Source organism: Ovis canadensis, chromosome 3, assembly GCF_042477335.2.
Source record: "Ovis canadensis isolate MfBH-ARS-UI-01 breed Bighorn chromosome 3, ARS-UI_OviCan_v2, whole genome shotgun sequence".
NCBI lineage: Eukaryota > Metazoa > Chordata > Mammalia > Artiodactyla > Bovidae > Ovis > Ovis canadensis.
This window is the reverse complement of record NC_091247.1, coordinates 21579952-21594373: the sequence shown is the minus strand read 5'-3', so window position 1 is coordinate 21594373 and position 14422 is coordinate 21579952.

The following is a 14422-nucleotide window of genomic DNA, read 5'->3' as shown; positions in this document are numbered from 1 at the left end:
TGGGATTCTCCAGGCAAGAACACTGGAGTGGGTTGCCATTTCCTTCTCCAATGCATGAAAGTGAAAAGTGAAAGTGAAGTCACTCAGTTGTGTCCGACTCTTAGCGACCCCATGGACTGCAGCCCACCAAGCTCCTCCATCCATGGGATTCTCCAGGCAAGGGTACTGGAGTGGGGTGCCATTGCCTTCTCCAATTTTCTAAATAATGTACCCTTATTTAGGGAAGAAGAACCAATTTTCCAATGTTAAGTCTCACTCTCAAGATAGAAATCTCCAGCCCTTTCTCCAGGGCTGGGAAAAGCCAACCTTGACTTTGGGATATCCTCTTACAAGGTGGGGTTGGGGAAACAAGTCTCTTTGGTAACTGACAGAAGCTGGTGTATGTCATACAGGGAAGCAACAACAAAAAAAAAGAACTTCAGGGAAACTTAGGATCTTTCATTGCTTTGTGTGTATTGTGGAGGAGGATTATTCATAAAAAGAAAACTGCTAAGAGCAAAAAATTATTCAAAATCTTTCTCAGCAAAATGTAAGTTTTCTTCAGAAAAGCAAGGATGTTCTGGCAATATGAGAGTTTACTGCCAATTAATAGGACCAATTTCCAAAAGCTACATGTGGAAAACAATATTGTCACTCAATCTTCAAACAGGCATAGTTTTCTAGAATCTGTATTTTTAAAAATATGATCTAGATAAGGACATTTAGAGCCAGAAGAAATCTTGGTATTCACATAAATCCATTCTTGTACTTTGCAGATTTTGAGAATGAAGTCTAATAAGGGATTTTGATGGGGCCATGGAGCAAATAAAGACAGAGCCAGAAATTGAACTTGCATTGCCTGCCTCTCGGGATCATTAAATTTCAGGTGCACCAAACTCGTTTTGTCTTTTTGTGGAATTTGCATGCAATCTCCTACCTGGAAAACAGGCTGCTTATTTGCATCACTTGTTCATAAGACAATAATGGCAGTAACAATGCACCCAGCATCACCACTGTTGACATCAAAATTTCCAAAACTGACTTCTTTCTCAATGAAACTGACCTAATTTACATTGGCTCTTATGGTTCCCATCTTCTTACTGAGATCAGAAGGAAGTAGTTCCCTCTGAAGAGAAGATGATTACGGCTGGTCCTTTCTATTAGCTCAGAAGCATCATTTGGTCCTGAGCACGTCCTTCCTTCCTCAGCCCTCTCTAGCTCTCTTAGCAGCATGATGCCATCATTTGAATGACATCTTCAAAAGATGCTGACTGTATGTATTTTCCACAAAAGGCTTAAAAAAGAACCATCAGGACTGTAGAGATTTGGTAAGAGGATTATTTGCTGGCTCAAAAAGAAATTTTTTTTTAATTGTTTAAACTACACAAATGCCTTACAGACAAAAGTGTCTATAACAAAAAACTCAGATTTCAGTAATAGAAGAAAGTTTGTTACCCCTTGGCAACTAGATTCTCATATTAGACAATGAGAATCCTGCACCCATTCTTTCTTTTTTTTTTTTTCTTTTCATAGAGCTCTAGAAACTTAAAGCTAACAGTTTATTCTTAATTGTGGATGTCTTCTCCCAGCTAAGGCATCTAGAAATAGTGTTACGATCACCCCTTTTTGCCTTTTATCTTGAGTTCAAGGGTTTGAGTTTCATCTTTCTTATATATACTTTGAGTTGCCTAGAATCATCTTTTTGTAATTAGTCAATATTAAAAACAGAGAAGGCAATGGCAACCCACTCCAGTACTCTTGCCTGGAAAATCCCGTGGACGGAGAAGCTTGGTGGGCTGCAGTCCCTGGGGTCGCTGAGAGTCGGACACGACTGAGCGACTTCCCTTTCACTTTTCACTTTCATGCATTAGAGAAGGAAATGGCAACCCACTCCAGTGTTCTTGCCTGGAGTATCCCAGGGACGGGGGAGCCTGGTGGGCTGCCGTCTATGGGGTCACACAGAGTCGGGCACGACTGAAGCGACTTAGCAGCAGCAGCAATATTAAAAAGAAAACATAATTAGTAGGAGAAAGTGATAGGGTAACAAAGAATTTATCTGTATCAACTTAAAGAGAAAGGAAGGGTCTAATAGACTCTGCTGCCTTTGCTTTGGTCTCGCCACCTGCACATTATCCTTCTTTCTTTGTGTGAACTATTCCGCTGTTCTCTTTGATGCTGGTGGAACTGTCCATCATAGTTTCAACCCTCTCCTCAGGGTCAGCACCTGAGTATCATGAACAATCAAGAGTATCCTTATGCCCTGGCTCCACCCATTTGTTGAACCTAGACTGATCCAAAAGTATGCTTCTCAGGGATGGCTATGTGGTATTTAGAGAGGACATGTTTCCTCCCTATAGACCGCGAGCTTCCGAAGGCCATACTGTCTGCTATTTATGGAGGTAGCTTATGACTAATGAAGCCAAACAGAGGGACTTCCCTAGAGGTCCAGTGTTAAGACTTTGCCTTTCAAGGAAGAGGGAGTGGGTTCAATGACTGGTTGGGGAGCTAAGATCTCACATGCCTCAAGGCCAAAAAAACAGAACATAAACAACAGAAGCAATAGCAAATTCAACAGAGTTTAAGAGAAACTTTTTAAAAGGCCAAGCAGAGATAAGCTGTGTGGAGAGATAAGGAAAGAGAGGAAGAGAGAGCAAACTCTGATGTTCTTATTCAAGTTCTTGGATCTGAACTGATCTGAAGCCAAACAGAGAAGGGCTCGCCCTGCCAATGTTTCAGTTACCCGACCAGCTGAACCTCAAGCTTGATGTCCAAAGATTTCCAATACATTCTATTGTTTCTGTTCTCGAGATAATTTCAGTTGAGCTTTTTCACTTACAGCTGAAGAATTTTGAATAAGAGAAGGAGGCAGCATGAATCAGCTTAGTGGAAGAATCAAAAGACTTCACTTCAAGTGAAATCTTACCAGAAGCCCCAGTGTAGAGAGGACATGGCTTGTAGAGACATGTCTGTAGCTGATGAGGGGATGGGGAAGAGCAGAGATGTGACTTCAGCAGGATCCTACCTGCACTCTCAAGGAAACCTTGAGCCATCTCTGTGACATCTGAACACACCAAGTAACCAATTGTAAAACTACCTGCGTAGCTTAGACCCCAGAGCTCACGAGATTATAAACTCAGTGACCACAGGGATGGTATTTGTCTTATTCTCCTCCATATCTCAGTGTCTAGTACAGTGACTGCGGAATCAGTACACAAATATTTTCTATGCAGAATATTTTTTATGTAGAATTAATGATGTAGTTATTTTCTCTTTATGTCTCATCAATTAACTGCTATAATACCCTTCTTCCATACAAATTTCTTCCAGAGCTGCTGAGAGGTTCAATTGGAACACAATATGCAGAGTATCTAACAAGATTCCTTCTTCCACCCATTTCCTCCAAAACTCTCTGAACGTCTGTTGCATTTAGTGGAATACATGCCAGACTGGGAATCAGAAGCCCTGTATTTTAGGTCTATTACGGTACGGTTGTATGCAAGACCCTCTCCTCTTGGAGCCTTCCGTCAAACGAGGGGGCTGAGTTAGCTGAGCCCTCAGCTCCCTTTCAAGTCTCCCATTCCACAGCCGAGTGTGGAGCAGGATATTGATGACTCACTTAGCTGGATAAACAAGCTCTCGCAATGTGCAGTCTGCTAAAGTAATGAGCAATGTGCGGAACTCTTTCTAAACCGAAAAAAATTTTCACACCAGACAGAGTCCAAAACCTCTGAGGGTTAAATGAGGGGAACTATAATACTAAGCAGATGAATCCTCAAAATAATATTGCAACACCTCCTGGCGCTCCCATCCCTGTTTCCATAGGGTCTCTCCTGAGTGATTTAGCTGCCGTGCCTGGGGACACCTGAGGTCACCTCCAGCCTGGCCCCACCCCACCCAGCTCAGCACACCCTTTGCACTGAGCCGCAAAAAGGAACACACAGACTCCCTTCCAAGGCCTCCCAGGGAGTCCATGGTGGACTCATTAGCTGCCAGTTGGTCATCACACTTCCTTTCTTTCTCTCTAAGCAAATGTTGATCCCCGAGGTTCCTAGGGTTCATAGGAAGAGAATTAAGATAGGGAGTCCCAAACTGGCCATCTGATGATAAGAAGAAGCCACATTGCATCTTTTGCGTGTACTGCCCCTGTGGCGGTCACTGTAGAGGTATGAAGTAGGTAATATCAGCCTCCAGTTACAGATGAAGAAACTGAAACACAGATTAAGTAACTCATCTGCTATCACTGCTTCAGAAAGGTGAAACCAGATTCGAGCACAGAGCTTCTTACTACACTTCCGTGTTTTCAATTCCTATTATGTCTCTAGGCACGTGAAATTGTTTTCCTTTAGTAAATGTGAGCAAGTAAGCTTTTTGAAAACCAAGATGAAACTGTTTGCTCCAACTGGCATAGTACTGAGTATGTAAACTGTGAGTCTTGGTGAAAACAGGTCATTCATGGGGTGAGACCTAGGAGCCAGTAGGAAAAAGGACCCCAGTGCATGAAGTTCTGTTTCACTCTCTGAGCAGATGGTCTGGGATGGGACCTGCTGTAGACACTCCTGAGCTGATTCAACCCAATCAGGGCTGTCCTTCTGGGTTCTTCTGCAACAGGAGCCTTACAAAACTAGAGGTGGAGGCCCAGCTCTCGGCAAATCCAATAGCAAGAGTCATTCATAACCCCATCTGGCAGAAGCTTTAATCCTTGGAAATCAATCAAAGCTTACATCTAAAGGTTTCTTTCTTATTTTCTTTTTCTTTTATTGAGTCTTCTCAGATGGCCTCAGGCCCATGAAAATCCCTTCATTGTAAGTTATGCCACCGTGTCAGTGCCCAGTACACGCTCCGTGGAACTTTTAGTGGCTTGAGATGGAACTGGGCAAAATCTGTATTTATATCTGTGGCAAAATTGATCCGAAAAAATATTGCTTACATCACTTTATAACATGTGAGGGAAAAAGTTATCTTCAGAGTTTGATAGCAGGAAAAGTGTGTTTTTGCTGACTAATGAATAGGGCTTCCCAGGCTGGCGCTAGCGATAAAGAACCTGCCTGCCAATGCAGGAGAGGTAAGAGATGCAGGTTCAGTCCCTGGGTAGGGAAGATCCCCTGGAGAAGGAAATGGCAACCCACTCCAGTATTCTTGTCTGGAGAATCCCATGGACTGAGGAGCCTGGTGAGCTATGATCCATGGGCTCACAAAGAGTCGGACACAACTGAGCTGCTGAGCTCACATGCATGAATACACATTATTTACTCAGACATGATGCATTTTATAATCAATTGCGTTTAGCTTTGGACAGTAGCAGTCAGAAATATACCGCAGGATATTTCTACATGCATAGATACAATTGTTGGTGTTGTTTAGTCGCTAAGTCATGTCTGACTCTTTTGCCACCCTATGGACTGTAACCCACCAGGCTCCTCTGTCCTTGGGATTTCCCAGGCAAGAATACTGGAGTGAGTTGCCATTTCCTCCTCCAAGGGATCTTCCTGACCCAGGGATCGAACCTGAGTCTCCTGCATTGGCAGGCAGGTTCTTTACCACTGAGATACCAGGGAAGCCAGTATATTTAGTATATACGCATGTATATAGGGACTCCTAGGTGGCTCAGCAGTAAAGAACACGCCTACCAATGCAGGAGACACGGGTTAGATCATTGGGTCAGGAAGAGCCCCTGGAGAGGGAAATGACACCCTGCTTTAGTATTCTTGCCTGGGAAATCTCATGGACAGAGGAGCCTGACGGGCTACAGTCCATGGGGTCGCAAAGAGTCGGACAGGACTGAGCGAGCATGCACAGTAGCAGAGTGGCTACATATGTATGGTGTATATTGATGGGCCTTCTGATGACTCTGCCTAGAAGTTCTCATCTACCTTTTTTGACTCACATATTCTTTCTCATTCTTCAGGACTCTCATGGGCCATATTCTTTCTCGGTGAATCCTTCTTCACCTCGCCTGAGGCTGGATTAGCTGGCCTTATAACTCCTCAAGTTTACCTCCATCCCAACAGCACTCAGTGGACATTGCAATGGCCCAGTTTTATCAGCTTCCCCGTCATGCGTTGAGTTCCTTATGGGAGAGAATAATCTGTCCTTCAAGTCTGTGTTTCCTGGACAAAGCAGAATGCAAAGTTATCAGGAATATTTGCTGACTTAACACCTGACTGAATAAATACACAAAGAAAGGAATGGAGAGAGAAGGGAAAAGCGAGATGGGAAAAGTGAAGATAAAAGGACAGATTAAATTCATGTTTGATCCTAAAGATGATCATCTTAGATTTTTACTTAGAAAAGTTAAAGTTATTCACTTTTTACTCCTTTATCCTTTTGTTCTTTGGTTTCTATCCTTAAAGCTGTATACAACTATTTCCTCAAGAAGAAATAGAGTAGCATTAGTAAATTTATAAATATAATATTATAAGCATATAAATATAAACTTGCAAGTATAAGATCTCTGCGGAATGACTGAGCTGTAATAATACCAATACAACTGACAACTTTGCAAACCCTGGGACTTTCCACAGCACGGGACTCACATAGATGTGAGTTGTTTGCCCATCTGTATTGTAGGAGGCAAGTGGGCAGCAAGGAAACCGAGTCAAAAACCTTCTTGGAGAAACAATAAACCCTTTCTTATGTGAGAGATGTAACTTCCAAGCCCTTCTTCCTGAGAAAGGCATTTGTAAGCCAGTGGGAATGCTGATGCCTTTAAGAGGTCCCATAATATGCAATGAGCTTTCCAGGGGGCTCAGTGGTAAAGAATCTACCTGTCAATGACACAGGAAACTCAGATTCGATTCTTGGGTTAGCAAGATCCTCGGAAATGGCCATCCACTCCAGTATTCTTGCCTGGAAAATCCCATGGATAGAGGAGACTGGCAGGTGACAGTCCCTGGGGTCACAGAGTGGGACATGACTGAGTGACTGAACACACCAGCACAGTATGTGATAAAGAAGCAGTACTGCTCTGGAAGCCTTGTATTCTAGATTTCTGTCCCTTCAGTGGTATGGTGGTGGTGGTGGTTTAGACGCTAAGCCGTGTCCGACTCTTGCGACCCCATGGACTATACCCTGGCAGGCTCCTCTGTCCATGGGGTTCTTCAGACAAGAATACTGGAGTGGGTTGCCATTTCCTTCTCCATTCACTGGTGTAAAGAGTTTAAATATTCAGTCAGATCAGGGAAGTAGGACTTTGCCTTCTAGAGCAGCTGCCAGCTGGATTCAGTATATTACAAAGCCTCCTATGTAACAGAGAAAATGGTAATTTATAGAAAGGATGCTTTCTTGAGCTCGCCGGTTATTTCTTGCTGTCCTCTCCCCTTATTATCCTCCCCTCCTGGGCATAGTCATCTCGCCTGTGAGATTCACATTAGACTCCTGTGCTCTGAACCTGAGACACGTCTCTCTGGTTTGGCCCCGAGAGCATCTCTAACCTGCCTTCTTTCATTCAACACACATTTGATGACTACTGGCTGTTCTTGGACCCATGTGGGCCACTGGGAGTAAAGAGACACATTAGAAGGAACCCTGCCCTCCCAGAGACCACAGTCCAGAGTAGAGCAGGGCTCCTGGGCAGGCTGGGTGCTCAGGCACTGCTCTCTGAAAGAGGGGACCCTAGGGCTGTGTCTTGAAGGATGATGTCATGAGAACAGCTAGAATGTTTCATTCCCTCCTTGACCCTCAGTGGCCTTCCTCCCCCATACAAATGGGGAACCACACTGGATGATTCTTAAGTTTCTTTGCCCACCAAGTAGCAATATGTAAAGATAGAACCTGTCCAGTGGAAGGCATATAAAAGAAATGTGTTCATGTTAATAATTAATAAAGAACTTATATTTTAAGTATGCCCTTAAGGTATTACATTCTCAGAGCCAAGAGGCTTCCCAGTTCTCTGATCATTCCTCACTAAGAAGAAATAAATTCTGACTTCCAAGTGAAGGGCACATCCTCCCTGGAACATTCCACCTAGAGTATGGAGAAACAGAGGACTAGATCCTTAGGCCAGCTTCTCCTCCTCTGGGAAGGAAGCAGCAACCTCTGAAGCTCTGGATTCCCTTCCACCCTGGCTGTGGAGGCAGAGGCTTGGGGCTCTAGAGGAATCTGGAAAAGCAGTCTGGGAGGACTTCTGGGGTCGGGGGACCGGAGAGAAGTGCATTGTTGATACTCAGATTCTTCCCCAGCATTACTGTCCCCAGGGTGCCCTAGGAAGCTGAGATGGGGGAGGAGGTCAGTTCTGAGACACTGATTAGCATCCTTGCATAGGAAGGACAGTGGGATTGTGCTGCAATTCAGAGGGACAATGGAAAGTTGAGGGTAGTTAACAAACAATTTAAAACTGAGTGTGAAGACCAGAGGGCCTCTTTGGTAGCTTACAAAGGTCACGCTTTCAGTAGGAAAACAGGAAAGGCTCAAAACTCAGGATATAATACTTAGTGTAGAGCTTTAGACAATTGAATATACGGCCAAGACAGCTCTGTTATACCAAAGTCAAGGCCTTGGTTGGGAAAATCTGGATCCCCTTACACACCTTGGTGAATCCCCCCAAAGATTTTGGCTCCCCAGAAATCTGATGCCTCAGAATCTGAAAGCACTCGCTCCTATTAAGAGCTAACACCGCTCCTGTGTGGGAAGACACTGCAAGACAACAGAGTCCACTTTCAGATCCAAAGTCAATAATTTGAGTTAACTATTTGCGTGACCCATAATCCTACTACAACGGTTTCCTAAACATTTCAAAGATCTTTGGTCACATGATAAAATTAACACAGAATCCAGAAACTCAAGGTGCCATCATGGCTCCATATAGCATCTGATAAGAAAGAAATGGACCTACGTTCCAAAACAGCCCCAATAATCAGCCAGAAAGTCTTGGTGGGAATAGGTATTTGCAGTCCTAAATTTTAAAGATTCTTGATCGGGGGGTTAGAGCACAAAATTATATAAGGAAGACTTTATTGACTTGGGGACATGCTCCTTGGTTAAATGACTTACTATCTGTTGTATGGAGAAGCCGATGGCACCCCACTCCAGTGCTCTTGCCTGGAAAATCCCATGGACGGAAGAGCCTGGTGGGCTGCAGTCCATGGGGTCACTAAGTCAGACACGACTGAGCGACTTCACTTATCACTTTCATGCACTGGAGAAGGAAATGGCAACCCACTCCAGTGTTCTTGCCTGGAGAATCCCAGGGACGGGGGAGCCTGGTGGGCTGCCGTCTATGGGGTTGCACAGAGTCAGACACGACTGAAGTGACTTAGCAGCAGCAGCAGCAGTGGGCAGACTAGTGGTCTCCACCCCCAAGATGTCCAAGTCCTAATCCTTAGAATTTGGTGAACTTGTCAGTTCACAAGGCAAAAGGGAATTAAGGTTGCGGATGGAATTAGAATTGCTAATCAGCTGACCTTGAAATATGGTGATTATCCTGGATTATCCAAGTAGGTTCAGTGTAATTATGGAGGTCCTTAAAAGTAGAAGTTGAGGGAGGCAGGGAAAGGTCAGAGAAAGAGATGTGATGATGGGGGCAGAGAGACCTTGTGATCCTGGGGGAGGGGAGCTACCAGCTGAGGCTCTAAAAGCTGGAAAAGGCAATGAAGTGGATTCTCCCAAAGCCTCCAGAAAAGAAAGGAGCGCTCCATCACCTTGGTTTTAACCTAGTGAGGCCTGTGTTTGACAGCTAACCCACGGAAGTATGAGATAGATGATACATTTGTATTGTTTTAAACCTCTAAGCTTATGATAATTTCTTACAGCAGATGGAGAACTCTGACACCACTACAAGAAGGATCCTGGGGATGATATCCATATGCCTTTAGGAGATTTCCCAGAAAACTGAAGAAAGCAACGGCCAACACTAAGCCAGGCTAAATGCCTGAATTAGTGAAGAAACAGCAGAGAAAGGGATTAAAATCGCAGGGACAACAACATGCTGGAACAGATGTATTATGTGAGGTCAGGAGACCCACCCAAGGATTATGTTTCGTGGTAGCTTAAAGGTCACCAAGGCCATCAGGAATATACCGGTGAGAGACAGCACCAAGAAGTTCAGTGCTGGCTCTTGGCAAATCACAGCTAAGGAAGAGGGGTTGCTATGGAGACGGCTTACAGGTAGCAATGGGATGATGAGGACCTGAAGCAGTAAAGGTAAAGTGTTAACAACTAATTGCCAAAATCAAAAGGCCAGAATTACCATGGAGTCCTCAGTGCATTAGAAAGGAAGCTAAGAATGATCAGGAGACTAACGGTAATAAAATGACTGAAATAAAGTGTCATATGCTTTGTCCAGTTTCAGATAAGGTAAGGAAACTGGAAGGAAGTTTTCAGACTCAGGCTTTTTGGCAATTAAGGGAGCTGATTTCTTAGGAGAAAGGACCTTGCGGCAGCAAAACAAGTGTATATTATAGAAGCAAACTTCGTTTTTTTGTGCTTTGTGTTATCATGCTTTACAAATATTGCACTTTTTTTAATCAACTGAAGCTTTGCAGTGGCCCTGAGTCAAGCGAATCTATCAGAGCATTTGCCCCCTTCATATCTCTGTCTCATTTTGGTAATTCTCATAATATTTCAAAGTTTTTAAAATTATTGTTATATTTCTTGTTGGACTTCCCAGGTGGCTCAGACAGTAAAGAATCTGCCTGCAATGCAGGAGACCTGGGTTTGATCCCTGAGTTGGGAGGATCCCCTGGAGGAGCACACAGCAACCCACTCCAGTATTCTTGCTGGAGAATCTCATAGACAGAGGAGCCTGGTGGGCTATAGTCCATGGGGTCGCAAAGAGTTGGACACAACTGAGAGAGACCAAGCACAGCACATATTTGTTGCAGTAATCTGTGATCAGTGATCTTTGGTGTTGCTACTTCAGCTTGCTGAAGGCTCAGATGATACTTAGCATAGTTTAGCAATAAATCCTTTTTAAATTAAGGTACTATATATTTTTTTAACATAACACTATTGCATACATAATAGACTGCAGTAGGATGTAAATATACTTCCCTGGTGGCTCAGATGGTAAAGAACCCACCTGCCAATGCAGAAGACCTGGGTTCCATCCCTGGGCTGGGAATGGCACCCCACTCCAGTATTCTTGCCTGCAGAATCCCATGGAGAGAGGGGCCTGGCAGGCTACAGCCCATGAGGTCACAAAGAGTTGGACATGATACTCTGCATATCACATAGTGTAAACATAACTGTTACATGCACTGGAAAACCAAAATATGTGAGTGACTCAATTTATTGTGACATTTACTTAATTGCGGTAGTCTGGAACAGACCACATACTATCTCCAAGAAATGTCTGTAATGATTCCCCAGGACTTTCCTAGAGGGGCCTGCAGTCACTTACTTAGGTGGCTGTTGCTGAGGAGACAGGAATACCTAGCCATTTCGAAGACCTTTGAACACAAGGTAGGACTGACACTGAGACCCAGAAACCCAGAAGGTCATGATGGCTCCACATTAGACTGGAGACGTGGGGGTCAAGTAATGAATGGAGTCCTTGCCCACTTCACGTTGGGTCCATTGGGTCTGCAGGCATACCTGGCCATCATATCCCCATCCCCCAAAGGTATAACTGAGTTTGACTGAGCACATATAATAACTCCCACACTGGGTCTCGATGTATGGGATAAGAACCAGCAGGGAGGAAGCAAAGGGGTCTTCTGAAACTGGTTTCCCACCTATCCCACTCCTGTCTGGAGAATAAAATAACAAACAGTATCACAGTCCTTAGGCAGAGGGGGTAATTAGTGCCACCAAACAGAGTCCGATGGTCCCACTCATATTTCCATTTAGTATGGCAGTCTGCTTCCTACAGAACCAGAGTGACCCTGGGGAATGCCTACAGACCACCACAAGCTCAACCAATCATGAGCCTAAATCAGAGATGCTTTACCAGTTGTCACGTCTCTGCAAGAGCAGATTCAAATGGCCTTGGAGATATGCTACATGGCCATCAATTTGATAAACGCGATCTTTTTCATCCAAATCATGAAAGACAGAGAAAACAGTTGGCCCTGAGGTGAAATGGACAACAATGTATAATCACAGTTGATCCAGAGTCATATTAATGCTACTGCCTTCTCTCAGAACATAGTCTGAGGAGAGCAGAGCCATCTGGACCTCCCACCGGGCATCTTGTTCATCCATTACCTAGATAGCATTATGATGAGGAAGGATGAGCAAGAGTTGGCTAGCCTTATTAAGGTGCTTGTAATTTTAAAGGGTAGGAGATAAACCTTATGAAGATTCAGGGCCCTGCCACATCACCAATGTTTTCAAAGATCCAATGGCTAGGAACATCATCTTCAAAGAAAAATTACCAATGGCTCCATCATTCATCCTGTACTTAGGAGAAGAAAGCATAGTGTCTTCTAGGTCTTCATGTAGAGGTAAGGTGTTGACAACTCATCACGGGATGAATTAAGAAGAGTTATGATGATGTCTTGGAGGATCCTGAAGGCATGGTCTGGGCTAAGGGTGTATGAGATTAAGGCCTTAAGAGTATAATTGAGGAGGCTCAGCCTGATGGTTCAGTCTCCTTTCTTCTTTCTCCCTCAATCTCTACCTGCTTCTCAGCTTCAGCTGAGGTCTCAGAACATAGGTTCCTGGATCAAGAGCTATGAGAGGACCTCGGAGGAGTCGCCTCATTGATAGAGCAGCTGTGCCTTGGGTTGGGAACCCCAGGGGCCACCCTCCACTGCTGCTGACTCACTTAGTTGAGTCCTATTTTGCCTTCACACTTAAAGCCACCTTAGAATGTTAATTTTTGTACCTACAAGATGTAGTATTGCTCAGGCCATCTGTCCTTATACAAGCACGTGTAGACTACTTCACAGCTGACACAGCATGGAAACTAATGAGAGATTAGTTATCCTCACAATAATCCTCTGTTCCTACTTCACGTATGAAAAGACTGAGATTCAACAAGTGACTTGTCATAGATCACACAGGAGACAAGGGACAGATTTTGTGAACCAAAACCTTCTAACTCCAAACTCTGTAGTTTTGTTTTATTACATCTGTGCATGCTAAGTCATTTCAGTTGTGTCTGACTCTGTGTGGTCCTATGGACTGTCGTAGCTCACAATGCTTCTCTGTCCATGGGATTCTCCAGGCAAGCATACTGGAGTGCATTGCCATTTCCTCCTCCAAGAGATCTTCCCAACCCAGACCAACTTCTCATCTGTTGTTTGTTGTTCAGTTGCTCAGTCATGTCTGATTCTTTGGGACTGCATGGACTGCAGTATGTCAGGCCTCCCTGTCCTTCACCAACTCCCAGAGCTTGCTCAAACTTGTGTTCATGGAGTCAATGATGCCATCCAACCACCTCGTCCTCTGTCATACCCTTCTCCTCCTGCCTTCAATCTTTCCCAGCATCAAGGTCTTTTCCAATGAGTCAGCTCTTCACATCAGATGACCAAAATATCAGAGCTTCAGCTTCGGCATCAGTCCTTCCATTTCATCTAGATGTCCATAATTCAAAAACTTCCACAGTCTTGGTGAGTAGAAGTTTCTTTCCCTTTCTTTAAACTGAAGTATAGTTGATTAACAATGTTGTGCTGGTTTCAACAAAGCCATTCAATTATACACACGCATACTCTTTTTCAGATTCCTATTAGAGGTTGCCTGCAATGGCACCCTACTCCAGTACTCTTGCCTGGAAAATCCCATGGAAGGAGGAGCCTGGCGGGCTGCAGTCCATGGGGTCGCTGAGAGTCGGGCACGACTGAGTGACTTCACTTTCCCTTTTCACTTTCATTCATTGGAGAAGGAAATGGCAACTCACTCCAGTATTCTTGCCTGGAGAATCCCAGGGACGGAGGAGCCTTGTAGGCTGCCATCTATGGAGTCGCACTGAGTCGGACACGACTGAAGTGACTCAGCAGCAGCAGCAGCACCCTGCATGCTAAGTCACTTCAGTCGTGTCTGACTCTGTGCAAGTCTATGGACTGTAGCAATCCAGGGTCCTCTGTTCATGAGATTCTCCAGGCAAGAATACTGGAGTGGGTTGCCATCATCTCCTCTAGGCAGTCTTTCCAACCCAGGAATTGAACCTGTGTCTCTTATGTCTCCTGCATTGGCAGGAGGGTTCTTTATGACTAGCGCCACCTGGGAAGCCCCTCATTATAGGTTATGACAAGATAATTAATATAGTTCCCTGTGCTATAGATCCTTGTTGTTCCATGTTCCTATCTATTTTACACATAGTACTATGCATAGTAGTGTGTATCTGTTAATCCCAGACTCCTAATTTATCCCTCCTCCCTCCCCCTAGAAGTTTCTTTTTTAGAAATGAAAGATAGTCCCTCAAAAGTTTTCTGTCCATATCTGGTTGAATTGTGATTAAGTTCAGGGAAAGGTGAAAACTTCATTTAGTCTCAGTGATATTCAACCCTTCTCTAGCCCCTTACCTCTGAAAGCTGCCAGAAAACATTCTCCAATCGGTGGGAGA